This window comes from Oncorhynchus keta, chromosome 4 (assembly GCF_023373465.1).
Source record: "Oncorhynchus keta strain PuntledgeMale-10-30-2019 chromosome 4, Oket_V2, whole genome shotgun sequence".
NCBI classification, from domain to species: domain Eukaryota; kingdom Metazoa; phylum Chordata; class Actinopteri; order Salmoniformes; family Salmonidae; genus Oncorhynchus; species Oncorhynchus keta.
Genome location: NC_068424.1, coordinates 39,043,651 through 39,056,793, shown reverse-complemented (window position 1 = coordinate 39,056,793; position 13,143 = coordinate 39,043,651).

The following is a 13,143-nucleotide window of genomic DNA, read 5'->3' as shown; positions in this document are numbered from 1 at the left end:
AAGTGAACGACAAGCGCATAAGAGGCAATCCGTTATTTCAATTAAGACCTTAATGAGCGAGCTACTGTAGGACGGACGTGGTCAATATAACTACTTGTTCAACACTTTTGAAATGTACAGCGACAGAATTCAGAACATGCTCCGTTCTTACAGTATTCTCCCTGTACACCAAGTTAGAAGCATAGGATAAATAAAGGGGTTATATAAGCAGTCAATGAAAGCTCTTAAAATATTCAATTACATTTCTCTAAAACAGGCTATAGGCTACATGTGCACCACCAAGTCAGAACAGTAGGCTAAAATTATGAGGGGGGAAAAGTGACCAAATTATGCAAACCTAGTGACACCCTGCCCGTGCCATAACGTTTAGTGTGTGCACCATTACCTTGTGCAAAAATAACCACAGGAAAGATTGTTTAATGTGAGGGGCTCAGCGACATTACGATTTTGAAAGTTGTGTTGTGGTCGGCTACGAAAGTGCTAATATTTCCCCTCAGCTAATTAGTCTGTGAGTCAGTCTCCTCTCCTCTGCCTTCTAAGCTAACCGTTGCTAACCCACTGAGAGAAAGCACAAAGCGATGTGCCTTGCCTTTGTGCTGAATAACCTCAAAGCTCTGGCCTCATGCCCAGGACCCAATTTCCCAACCAACTGACAGAACATAAATCAGCTTCAGGGTTGACGTTTGTAACACAAAGATAAACAAATCAATAAAAAAAATATGTTTTGAAATACAGTTAATTCATGTTATTGTTGAGCCAGCCGTTGGCTAAGTAAAGGGGGATTCTCAGTCAGTACCTGTCGGTGAACACCAGAGGGTACTGTTTGATGAGAAAATATCTCTTTGAGTGGCAGGTGACTATTTAGGCTCTGTGTTGCTTGCTGACTTATTGAGTACTTTTCCTGAGATTTTAACCTATAACGGTCAACATGTCTTTTCATTTAATGGGTGTATTGTCCCAGTGTGAGTCCAAAGAAGACAGAACAGCCGTCCTCATTGAGTCTTAGTTACGGTTAGTTGCTCTCGGTCAGTTTCATCCCATTCTTTTTGAACCCTCCACCCACACTTAGTTCCCATCGAGTAAATATAGACATGATGACAGTGGGATGATAATTTTACGCCTCTTCTCCTCTGTTAGTTAAGTGACAAGGTGTTTGGCTGCTCTTTATGTACAGTAATGTGAATGTCATGAGCAAGGCATGGACACAGAACAATGAGCCAGATATTTAATCGGATGTATAAATGTGAAGCATCCGGTTGGTGTTTCCATTCACTAACAAATATGGTGATGAGAGCAAGCCCAGTGGCCGTCAGTGGGAGAAGATGGAAAGGCATGGATTTTGTCTGAAATTCTGCTCATTTTCTCATCTATGAAACATTTGATCTCCATACAGTTTTCTGTTTCCAAAACTATAATCTGTAACAGAGTGGACTGCATTTTGTGCACTTTACCCTTTGCCCAAAGTTAAAAAGAACGCGGTGTTTAGGAGAACACAGGCGAATTGAGTTATTGCACATGCGCAATTCAGTGTAGCCATTCCCTAACGGAAATTTGGCAAATAAATGCTAGAACTCGCCAATAGGATCTCACTAGCTTGTGCTAGGCTCTGCCCACCACGTTGCTTGTTCTGCTCGCTATGATTCATTTTCTTCCATTGGAAACGACAGGCTCTGGTGTCTTGTGATGGTTATAAAAGTATTTGGCATGGAGGCTGCCTTCTTGGCTGTCTTGGCAACAGGACAATAGTGTTTAGTAGTGGCCCACATCCAGAACATGCCCTCACCCTGTCATCGACACAGGACAGATTTAACCCACCACATCAACCCGAAACGCTATGGCAAACCTCATCTTTCATCACTTCCTATAGGCCAATATGTTACACGAGTTACTGCCTATGGGTTGTTGTTATGATCTTAAAATAGTGGTCCAGTGAACTTTTCTCTTAATGCTTTTGAACCCATGTGAAACCTTGACTTACATCTTGTTGTCACCTGTACACCCTCTGGAGAAGGTAGTAGTTATCACTAGTCATTAATAAAATATATCAAAGGGATTCTGACAAGATGGCTGCCTCATCCTTAAACACTACCAAGTACATAATGACTAAACCCTCCAGGCAAGCTTCAATGCCATACAACTCTCCTTCCGTGGCCTCCAATTGCTCTTAAATACAAGTAAAACTAAATGCATGCTCTTCAACCGATCGCTACCTGCACCTACCCGCCTGTCCAACATCACTACTCTGGACGGCTCTGACTTAGAATACGTGGACAACTACAAATACTTAGGTGTCTGGTTAGACTGTAAACTATCCTTCCAGACCCATATCAAACATATCCAATTCAAAGTTAAATCTAGAATTGGCTTCCTATTTCGCAACAAAGCATCCTTCATTCATGCTGCCAAACATACCCTTGTAAAACTGACCATCCTACCAATTCTCGACTTTGGCGATGTCATTTACAAAATAGCCTCCAATACCCTACTCAACAAATTGCATGCAGTCTATCACAGTGCAATCCGTTTTGTCACCAAAGCCCCATATACTACCCACCATTGCGACCTGTACGCTCTGGTTGGCTGGCCCTCGCTTCATACTCGTCGCCAAACCCACTGGCTCCAGGTCATCTACAAGACCCTGCTAGGTAAAGTCCCCCCTTATCTCAGCTCGCTGGTCACCATAGCATTTCCCACCTGTAGCACACGCTCGAGCAGGTATATCCCTCTAGTCACCCCCAAAACCAATTCTTTCTTTGGCTGCCTCTCCTTCCAGTTCTCTGCTGCCAATGACTGGAACGAACTACAATAATCTCTGAAACTGGAAACACTTATCTCCCTCACTAGCTTTAAGCACCAACGGTCAGAGCATCTTACAGATTACTGCACCTGTACATAGCCCACCTATATTTAGCCCAAACAACTACCTCTTTCCCAACTGTATTTAATTAATTTATTTATTTTGCTGCTTTGCACCCCATTATTTTTATTTCTACTTTGCACATTCTTCCATTGCAAAACTACCATTCCAGTGTTTTACTTGCTATATTGTATTTACTTTGCCACCATGGCCTTTTTTGCCTTCTCACCTCATTTGCTCACATTGTATATAGACTTGTTTATACTGTATTATTGACTGTATGTTTGTTTTACTCCATGTGTAACTCTGTCGTTGTATCTGTCAAACTGCTTTGCTTTATCTTGGCCAGGTCGCAATTGTAAATGAGAACTTGTTCTCAACTTGCCTACCTGGTTAAATAAAGGTGAAATAAAAAAAATAAAAAAATAAACCAGCAACATTGAGAAAATAATAGCTAGCTACTGTTTTAAAAAGTTGGCGAAAAGTCTGTGTTTTAAGTGTCGAAAGTTTGGTGTCAATCCGAGAGTGGATTCTTGCCCTGTGACCGCTGACTTGTTCCTTTTTTGTGTTGAGACTGAGCAAGAGAGAAATATATTTCTGGGAGATTGAGGGCTATCAAAGCTCCAGCATTGAGGCCATCAATGGTTGCTGGCGTATCCAGTTATAACCTAGGACATGAATCATGGTATAGCTCTCTCGCTCTCTGTCCTTTCCTCTTCTATCCTCTCTGTCTCTGTTTGTTTGATTGGCCTGGCATCGCCAGAGTGTAAAAGCAGCTTTCTAAATTGGTCAGCTCCCTGAATCATGCCTGTTGCAGATGAAGCTACCACACATGCTTTCCTGAGAGGGGGGTGAGCAGGGGGGAAGGTGGTCATCATTCCACTGGTGCTGGCTACTCGTGCCTCATGCCACTCCTGTCAGTTGTCCCGCGAGCCCTCCTGTGCTCAGCTGTGACTTTATTCCAGACCCACTGTGGAACTACCCACCCAAACTAGGTACTACTACCAACAGACCTACCCCGGCCCAGGCATTACTCTGTCACATCTAATGTAGCCTGAGAGGAAAACTTGAGCCAAGTAAGTAAGGAGTTGTGTTGCTGACATGGCAGGAGAGAGTTTGTAGTGAGAAGATAACATTTTTAGTAGACTCATTGAAATACTTACTGGCTTCTAAATGCTTTTATATGGTTTGAAGCGAAAGCTAGCTGGGCTGTGTTATTATGTGTTCAGTGAAGAAGTGGTCTGATTGATATGATAGTTGGCTGGATAGCTCGTATCAATTTGATCGCTAGCTGGCCCAATCCTTATCTATTGGAAGGGAACTGGTTTGTAGAACCCATTCTGGTTCTTGCGTAACATTCCCAATTCCCTATGAGAACCTGGCTGTTTGACTTGGAGCTGATCAGCAACTAACCTAGCCCAGGACCTTGTTTCCTCTATGACAGGATTCTGACAAGATGGCAGCCTCATCCTTAAACACTACCAAGCACATAATGACTAAACCAGCAACATTGAGAAAATAATATCTATTATTACCTCTTAGTAATAGATGATATGCACAGATATAGGTGAGCTTTGAATTGGGCAAACTCTATTGTCTGATTTAAAATGACAATTGTGCACTTTCTGTTGATCAGTATAGCTCTTTATTTATACAGCATTTTATATATACACTACCGGTCAAAAGTTTTAGAACACCTAAGGGTTTTTCTTTATTTGACGATTTTCTACATTGTAGAATAATAGTGAAGACATCAAAACTATGAAATAACACATTCTGTAATAATACAGCATTCTGTAGTGATACGCCACATCCCATCTGGTTTGGGCTTAGTCCCACTATCATTTGTTTTTCAACAGGACAATGACCCAACACACCTCCAGGCTGTGTAAGGGCTATTTTATCAAGAAGGACAGTGATGGAGTGCTGCATCAGATGACCTGGCCTCCACAATCCCCCGACCTCAATCAAATTGAGATTGTTTGGGACGAGTCGGACCAAAGAGTGAAGGAAAAGCAGCCAACAAGTGCTTCGCATATGTGGTAACTCCTTCAAGATTGTTGGAAAAGCATGGTTGAGAGAATGCTAAGAGTGCGCAAAGCTGTCAAAGGCTTTGCCAAGAGTGTGCAAAGCTGTCAAAAACCCTTGAATGAGTAGGTGTTCTAAAACGTTTGACCGGGGGTGTGTGTGTACACCTACTCATTCAAGGGTTTTAATTTTTTATGTTTTCTACATAACAGAATAATAGTGAAGACATCAACTATGAAATAACACATGGATTCATGTAGTAACCAAAAAAGTACAAATCAAAATAGATTTTATAGTTGAGTTTCTTCAAAGTAGCCACCCTTTGCCTTGATGACAGCTTTGCACAATCTATGCATTCTCTCAATCAGTTTCATGAGGAATGATTTTCTAACAGTCTTGAAGGAGTTCCCACATATGCTGAGCACTTGTTGGCTGTTTTTCCTTCACTCTGCTATGGTAGCCATGCTGGTTAAGTGTGCCTTGAATTCTAAATAAATCCCTGGTAGTGTCACCAGCAAAGCGCCCCTACAGCATCACACCACCTCCTCCATGCTTCACGGTGGGAACCACACATACGGAGATCATCCGTTCACCTACTCTGCGTCTCACAAAGACATGGCGGTTGAAACCAAAAATCTCACATTTGAACTCATCAGACCAAAGACAGATTTCCACCTCTCTGTCTATTGCTCGTGTTTCTTGGCCCAAGCAAGTCTCTTCTTATTAATGGTGTCCTTTAGTAGTAGTTTCTTTGCAGCAATTTGACCTTGAAGGCCTGATTCACACAGTCTCTTCTGAACAGTTGATGTTGAGATGTGTCTGTTACTTGAACTCTGTGAAACATTTATTTGGGCTGCAATCAGAGGTGCTGTTAACTCTAACTTATCCTCTGAAGCAGAGGTAACTCTGGGTCTTCCTTTCCTGTGGAGGTCCTAATGAGAGCCAGTTTCATCACAGCACTTTATGGTTTTGCAACTGCACTTGAAGAAACTTGAAAAGTATTGACTGACCGTCATGTCTTAAACGACAGTCCATCATTACTTTATCTTCTTATTTGAGCTTTTCTTGCCATAATATGGACTCAGCCTTATTTGGTAAAATACAATTTTCTGTATACCACCCTGTGGCAAAGAAGGGGGACGAGTGATAAATGGCAGATATGTGAGAGCAGAACTAATAAACGGGCTCTGCCCGATCACTAAAATGGCCACCCCTGTCAGAACTACAGATCACAAAATGGTCGACCGCCAAAACTACAAGTCCCAGAAGCAAGGGGAACCCTCAGAAGGTGGAGCCGACCCAGAGATAAAGAGTTAAGGAGAGGGCTGGAGAGAGGGCTGGAAGGATCTATGAACAATAGAGAAAGAGACTATAGAGAGTGGCTGGATTGTTTTGGATTTACCTGTTGGCGTTTGGACCAGGAACTACCGAGAACCCGACTCGAGTACCGAACCCTGCTATACTTGACCTCGCCTACGGCCTGGGTGGACCAGGACGGAGAAACAAACACACAGGTACTGTCCTGTTCGAAAGAACTCTCATTCTTGGGTGATTTGGTGACAGTTTACCACTTAATTTATGACAAACGCTCCTAACCTTGAAGAGGTTTGCCACACGTGGTGGAGAATGCGGGGATGAACTAACCATACCACTGGTTAGGTAGAAGAAAAATAAAAATGTTCAGTTAGCACTCCAAAGGGGAGTCAGGTTTTTTTGTGGCTTTGTTTGGTTAGGACAGTTTCTCAGGAAAATGAGTATGGAGGGAGCCATACAGGCCCTGTTACATGCGGCGGCCGCCCAACAAGAGGCAACTAGAGCTCAACAAATAGTTTATCAGGATGCAATGCGAATGTATCAGGACACGTTACAGGTCCAGCACCGCACCAACCAGCTGCTCAGAGAAGAGCAAGAGAGAAACACCCGGGAGTTAAGAGAAGGCCTAAAGGGGCTAGCGGACCAAATTGGGGCTCAATTACCAGCTGCAAATACCCAGTTGCGGGCCAATCATTTTCTTACAAAAATGACAGCACAGGATGATGTGGAAGCATGTCTTACCACCTTCGAAAGTACGGCAGAGAGGGAGAAGTGGCCGAAAGAAGAATGGGCAGGGCTTCTGGCACCATACCTGGCAGGGGACGCTCAAAAAGCGTCTTTCGACCTGGAGTTGAAAGATGCACAGGATTACGATAAACTAAAGGGAGAGATCCTGACTAGACTGGGAGTGACCAATACCGTGAGGGCACACTGCTTCCACCAGTGGTCCTACCAACCGGGACAACCCCCACGAACACAGATGTTCGACTTGATTCACCTGGCACGGAAATGGTTGCGACCAGAGACCCGGTCATCCGCCGAGATCGTCGAGACCATCGTACTCAACCAGTTTCAGCGAGGTCTACCCCAAGAAGTGAGACGATGGGTTGGCCAGAACGAGGTACTTTCCGCCGACCATCTCCTGGGCCTGGTTGAACGGTATTGTACGGCAGGAAAAGCTGAGCAGGCACAGGAGGAAAGATTCCCGTTCCCCAGGCCTGGGCGAACCAGCGGACAGGGTAAGGCTGTCCCAACATATGGAGGGGGAAGAGAGCAGCGTGGGGCCATGAGGAAAGAATCAGAATCAGGCCGAAACACTAAGGAAAAAAACGGAAACCGGGACTGGGTGTCGAGGGGGGCCTCCCCCCCCGAACCCCTATTATCTGTTACAATTGTAATCAACCAGGACATATTGCAGCCTACTGCCCTAGTAAAGAAGAGCCAACGCTATGTAACCTCGGTGAAAATGAAGATGATATACGGTATGCATGTCCTGTTGTAACCACTGTACTTGAAAGATCAAGAAACAAACATATATGCAGGGTGAAGGTTGAAGGGAAAGAGGTTGAAGCACTGCTGGATTCCGGCAGTATGCTAACCCTGGTCGTTGCAAGCCTAGTGCCAAATAATAAACTGGATACAAGACAGGATATCAGTGTTACATGCATTCATGGGGATACCCGTCTGTACCCCACGGCCTTAGTGAGCATACAAACAGAGGACGGTCTGCTGGATTATGAGGTCGGCGTGGTCCCAAAGATGCCATATGATGTAATATTGGGTAGAGACTTTCCTAACTTTGCAAAGTTAGGCCACAAGAATGACATATTTGAGAAGCCAACAACCCTGACCAAGCAGGAAGAAGCATGGGACCTTCAACCAAAGCCAAAAAAAGAGGTCTCCCAGGGGACAACATCACAGGTGCTAGTAGGGGAGGAGGAGGATGAAGTGGCAAACTTTGACTAATTTTGGGACGGCCCAAAACCAGGATCCGACCCTGCAGCAAGCCAGAGCAGATGTGCAGGTCTTAGATTGTACTCCCATAAATGTTGGGATGATGCCTAATAGTTTTCCCCACTTCATCATGAAAAAGGGTTTGGTGTACAGAGTCTCGAAAATAGGGGTTGATGTGGTGGAACAGTTGTTGGTTCCCACCCGGTACCGGAGGACAGTACTGGATCTAGCTCATGGGCACATTCTGAGTGGACACTTTGGTATCGAAAAAACCCGAGACCGGATTGTAAGGAGGTTTTACTTGCCAGGAATTCAAGCTGAAGTGGCTCGGCATTGTGGAGAGTGCCCGGAGTGCCAGTTAACAGCTCCCCGACCAGCTGTTAGAAGCCCGTTAGTGCCACTCCCCATAATCGAAACGCCATTTGAGAGGATAGCGATGGATTTAGTGGGCCCACTACCCAAATCCACCAGAGGGCACCAATACATTCTGGTCATTCTAGATTATGCCACTCGCTACCCAGAAGCCATTCCCCTTCGGACGATGGCTTCCAAAAATATCGCAAAGGATTTAGTGCTCTTGTTCACCAGGGTAGGGGTTCCAAAGGAGATCCTTACCAACAAGGGGACCCCCTTTATGTCCCGCCTTATGGCGGACCTTTGTAAACTGTGGCAGGTAACAGTTGAGGACATCGGTTTACCATCCTCAGACGGACGGGCTGGTTGAGAGATTCATCCGGACCCTTGAAGTCAATGCTCAGGAAGGTAATCGATAAGGATGGGAAAAACTGGGATTGCATGTTGCCGTATCTGATGTTTGCCATTAGAGAGGTTCCTCAAGCCTCGCTGGGGTTTTCTCCCTTTGAGCTGGTATATGGGAGGCATCCCCGGGGAATCTTAGACATCGCCCGGGAAACCTCGGAGCACCAATCCACCCCGTATACTAGTGCCATAGAGCACGTCACGGCAATGCAAGACAGGATAGCCACAGTCATGCCCATCGTCAGAGAGCACATGAGACAAGCACAGGAGCACCAGTGGCACCCTTATAACCGGCAGGCTACCCTGAGGGAATTTCAACCGGGAGATAAGGTGTTAGTGCTGATCCCCACGGTAGTGTAAACTACTAGCCACGTGGAAAGGACCATATGAAGTACTGGAGAGAATAGGAGAAGTTAATTATCGGATCAGACAGCCAGGTCGATGGCCCCAGGAACAGATTTATCACATCAACCTGTTAAAAGCATGGAGAGAGAGAGAAACACTAATGGTCACATACCCCACACACACTCAGGAGACAGCCGAAGTAAATATTTCACTCACTCTGTCCCCAGCACAAGTACAGGAAGTAAAGCCCCTGATCCAGAAAAACAGATGTGTTTTCAGAGGTACCTGGCCGAACGGAGGTTACGGCTCATGATATCGTTTCCCTACCAGGGAGAAAAGTGAGCATGAGGCCATATCGGGTACCCGAGGCTCGACAGGCCGCGATTCGAGCAGAGACCACACACCCCTACCTTGTCACAACACAACTGACTGGCTCAAGCGCATTAAGAAGGAAAGAAATTCCACAAATTAACTTTTAAGAAGGCACACCTGTTAATTGAAATGCATTTCAGATGACTACCTCATCAGGTGGTTGAGTTAATGCCAAGAGTGTGCAAAGCTGTCATCAAGGCAAAGGGTGGTAACTTGGAAGAATCTCAAATATAAAATATTTAATTTGTTAACATTTCGTTGGGGTTACTACATTCCACATGTGTTATTTCATAGTTTTGATGTCTTCACTATTATTCTACCATGTAGAAAATGGTAAAAATACAGAAAAACCCTTGAATGAGTAGGTGTGTACAGCGCCTTGCGAAAGTATTCATCCCCCTTGGCGTTTTTCCTATTTTGTTGCATTACAACCTGTAATTTTAAATTGGACATACACAAAATAGTCCAAATTGGTGAAGTGAAATGAAAAAAATTACTTGTTTAAAAAAAATTTAAACGGAAAAGTGGTGCGTGCATATGTATTCATCCCCTTTGCTATAATAATAATAATAATAATATAATAATGATGAATATGAAGCCACTAAATAAGTTCTGGTGCAATCAATTACCTTCAGAAGTCACATAATTAGATTGCACACAGTCTAATGTATGTATGTATGTATGTGATTTTCTGGATTTTTTTTTCTTTTCATTTTGTCTGTCATAGTTGAAGTGTACCTATGATGAAAATTACAGGCCTCTCATCTTTTTAAGTGGGAGAACTTGCACAATTGGTGGCTGACTAAATACTTTTTTTTCTGTGTGTGTGTGTATATATATATATATAATATAAATCCTTTGCGATATATATAAAAACCTGCAATATCGGCAGTGTATCAAATACTTGTTCTCTCCACTAATCTCTCCACATATATATATATATATTAGTGGAGAGAACAAGTATTTGATACACTGCCGATATTGCAGGTTTTCCTACTTACAAAGCATGTAGTAGGCAACCTTCCTCACCCTTGGACCACTCCTTTTGTTAATCGAGTTTCCAGTCTCTGGGAATAGGTGTTCTATCTTTGCCAGCAGCATCTTCTGGTGCTACAGTTGTTTTGGTATGCCAAGGGAACAGTCTCCTACCCGTTGGTTTACCTTGTGTTCTGTTGACTGTTCTGGCCCTTCAGTGGATGGAAAAGAGATACTAAGTGTTTCCAGTATCGACATCTCTCCCAGCTCTTCCAATACACTAAACAACGGGATGACAGTTCCCGGGAAGACTGTGTGGTGAGAATGGAACAGAATGGGAATAACACATGGAATACTTTAGCAAATTGGATCAGTGAAGTATTCTGGTACTGAATGTTGCGTCTCACTTGATAGAGCTGCCAATATCACAAGTGGACTTCTGTTTGTGTTTTCTGTTTTTCTCTGTGGAAATGTCTTTGTACCTGTGTGCACATTTTTCTCAGGGTGTACAGTAAATTAAAATCTCATGTCAGGTTTCAACTCTCAAGCTGCATGCTGTTGACCACCACTGTGGGGGTAGTAGTCGATGGTGCCCTTCAGAGATCATTCCACCTTGAGCCATTGAGCCCATTAGGCACACTTTTATCTGGTTTATTTTGGGTTAACCTGTCAGGGGTGAGGCAACAGGGCATGGCTAGCTGTGTGTGTTCCAAATGATGGTGTTGGGACGACGTTATCTTGGTCCTCCTATTCGTGTCAGTTATGTTGAAGACCAGGCTTGGGTACAGTAAGTAGAGGCCGTGGTCTTTTTGAAAATGTTGACGTTTGTGTGAACTGTCTTGGACATTTCCATGGTCTGGTCTTTTGAACTGATACCTGGGTTTTGTGACTGGCCATGGACCCTATAGAGATGGTCTGGGTAAGGCCAGACCACGCCTGGGTACCAGCCAGTAAACAGTGACGGTACATGCCCAGCCACTTGGTCAACACCTCACCTTATTAGGGTAGATAGAACAGTGAGCTACAAACAAGGTCAACCTACCGTCCAAGCTGTGTCAGCATGCATGCGTCTGAGTGTGTATTGTGAAGGGAGCATGTCTGACCTTGTGCAATTCTCTCTAACTGTCCAAGGACCATTATAACAGGAAAACAATCAAGTAAATGTGGACCCGTGGTCCTTTCAGAGCTGTCTGAGGAAATGTATCTGTCCCAAATGGCACCCTCTACCCCATGTAGTGCATACATTTTGAACAGAAACATATGGGTCCTGCTCAAAAGTAGTTACCCTACTATACATAGGGAATGGGGTGCCATTTGGAACACAGCCTCAACTGTTGGGTTGAAGGTGTACTTTGAAGTCATCAGTGTTGCCTTGTACCTTATCTCTACCGTATGTCCTCTATGAAACAATGGCCTTTTACCATCAACCAAGGTGAACTTTGATTCCCTCCATCCCAGTTCTGTACAAGCATGAGTGCGATTATCTGAATATCTTTGACTTTCATTTTCTACCCCCTGTATTAATTTAAGTCTCTGTTGGATTCAAGAGCTCTGGGCGGAGCACTACTATCTGTCTGTAGAGCCAAACGTGCTGGTCCACTCCATTTGTCAACTTGCCAGAAGAGAGGGATATTTGTCCTGTGGGAGAAACCAGTATATCTGGACTATTTCCGAGAGAGGCCTGGGTCCGGAGTTTGAGACAAACCTGCTAAAGTTTTCCTTCCAAAAGACAAATTATTGAACAAACCGTGTTAACTTCCAGGATTTCACACACACCCAAGCATGCACACACTTCATCACCGGGCTTGAAACGGCAGGGCTCATTTAAAGTGCCACACTGTCGCTGGATCTCTTTTTAAGTGTTTTTATATAGAAATCACCGGTTTCACTGTATGCAATAATACAAGTCTTCTATGTCGAATTATTGTGACATCCAGTCATCAGTGTTGTGCATGATTGGTGAGGAGGTGTGGACATGCATACATGTGCTGTTATGATGATCGAAGACCTGGGTCTGTATCCATAAAGCATCTCGGAGTAGAAAATTGTCACAAGTGCTGAGAATAGACATTTTACGCTTACTCTTATGGGGCCTCTTTAGTCGTGTGTCCCACCTAGTTGACAGATATTTAAGACAACTCGTGAGCTGTTCTAACCAGTTAGGAGTTACCACCAGGTGTCTTGATAATAGAAAAAGGGCAGTGAGTCAGTGGTTGTTGCGCCACATACAATTGCTTTGGAATTGTTGCAAGAAGGTTTCTATATGATCAATCCATAAATAGATATTCCTAAATACTTATAACCACAGAGTAGTAAATAATCACATATTTCCAGAGATTATTTAATTAACCTACGTGTTATTTCAAGCTATCCCTTTGTAGCGCAATATCACATTGTATTTTTAATTGGGCATGCCCATAAGTGGGCAATTGAAGGCAACTAGGACCTATGTTAACGTTGACTGTGTTCAATGAACATTATAGACCTGTAAAATGTGTTATGCAACATTATTGGCAAGTGAGTTGATGCCAACTGTGCCA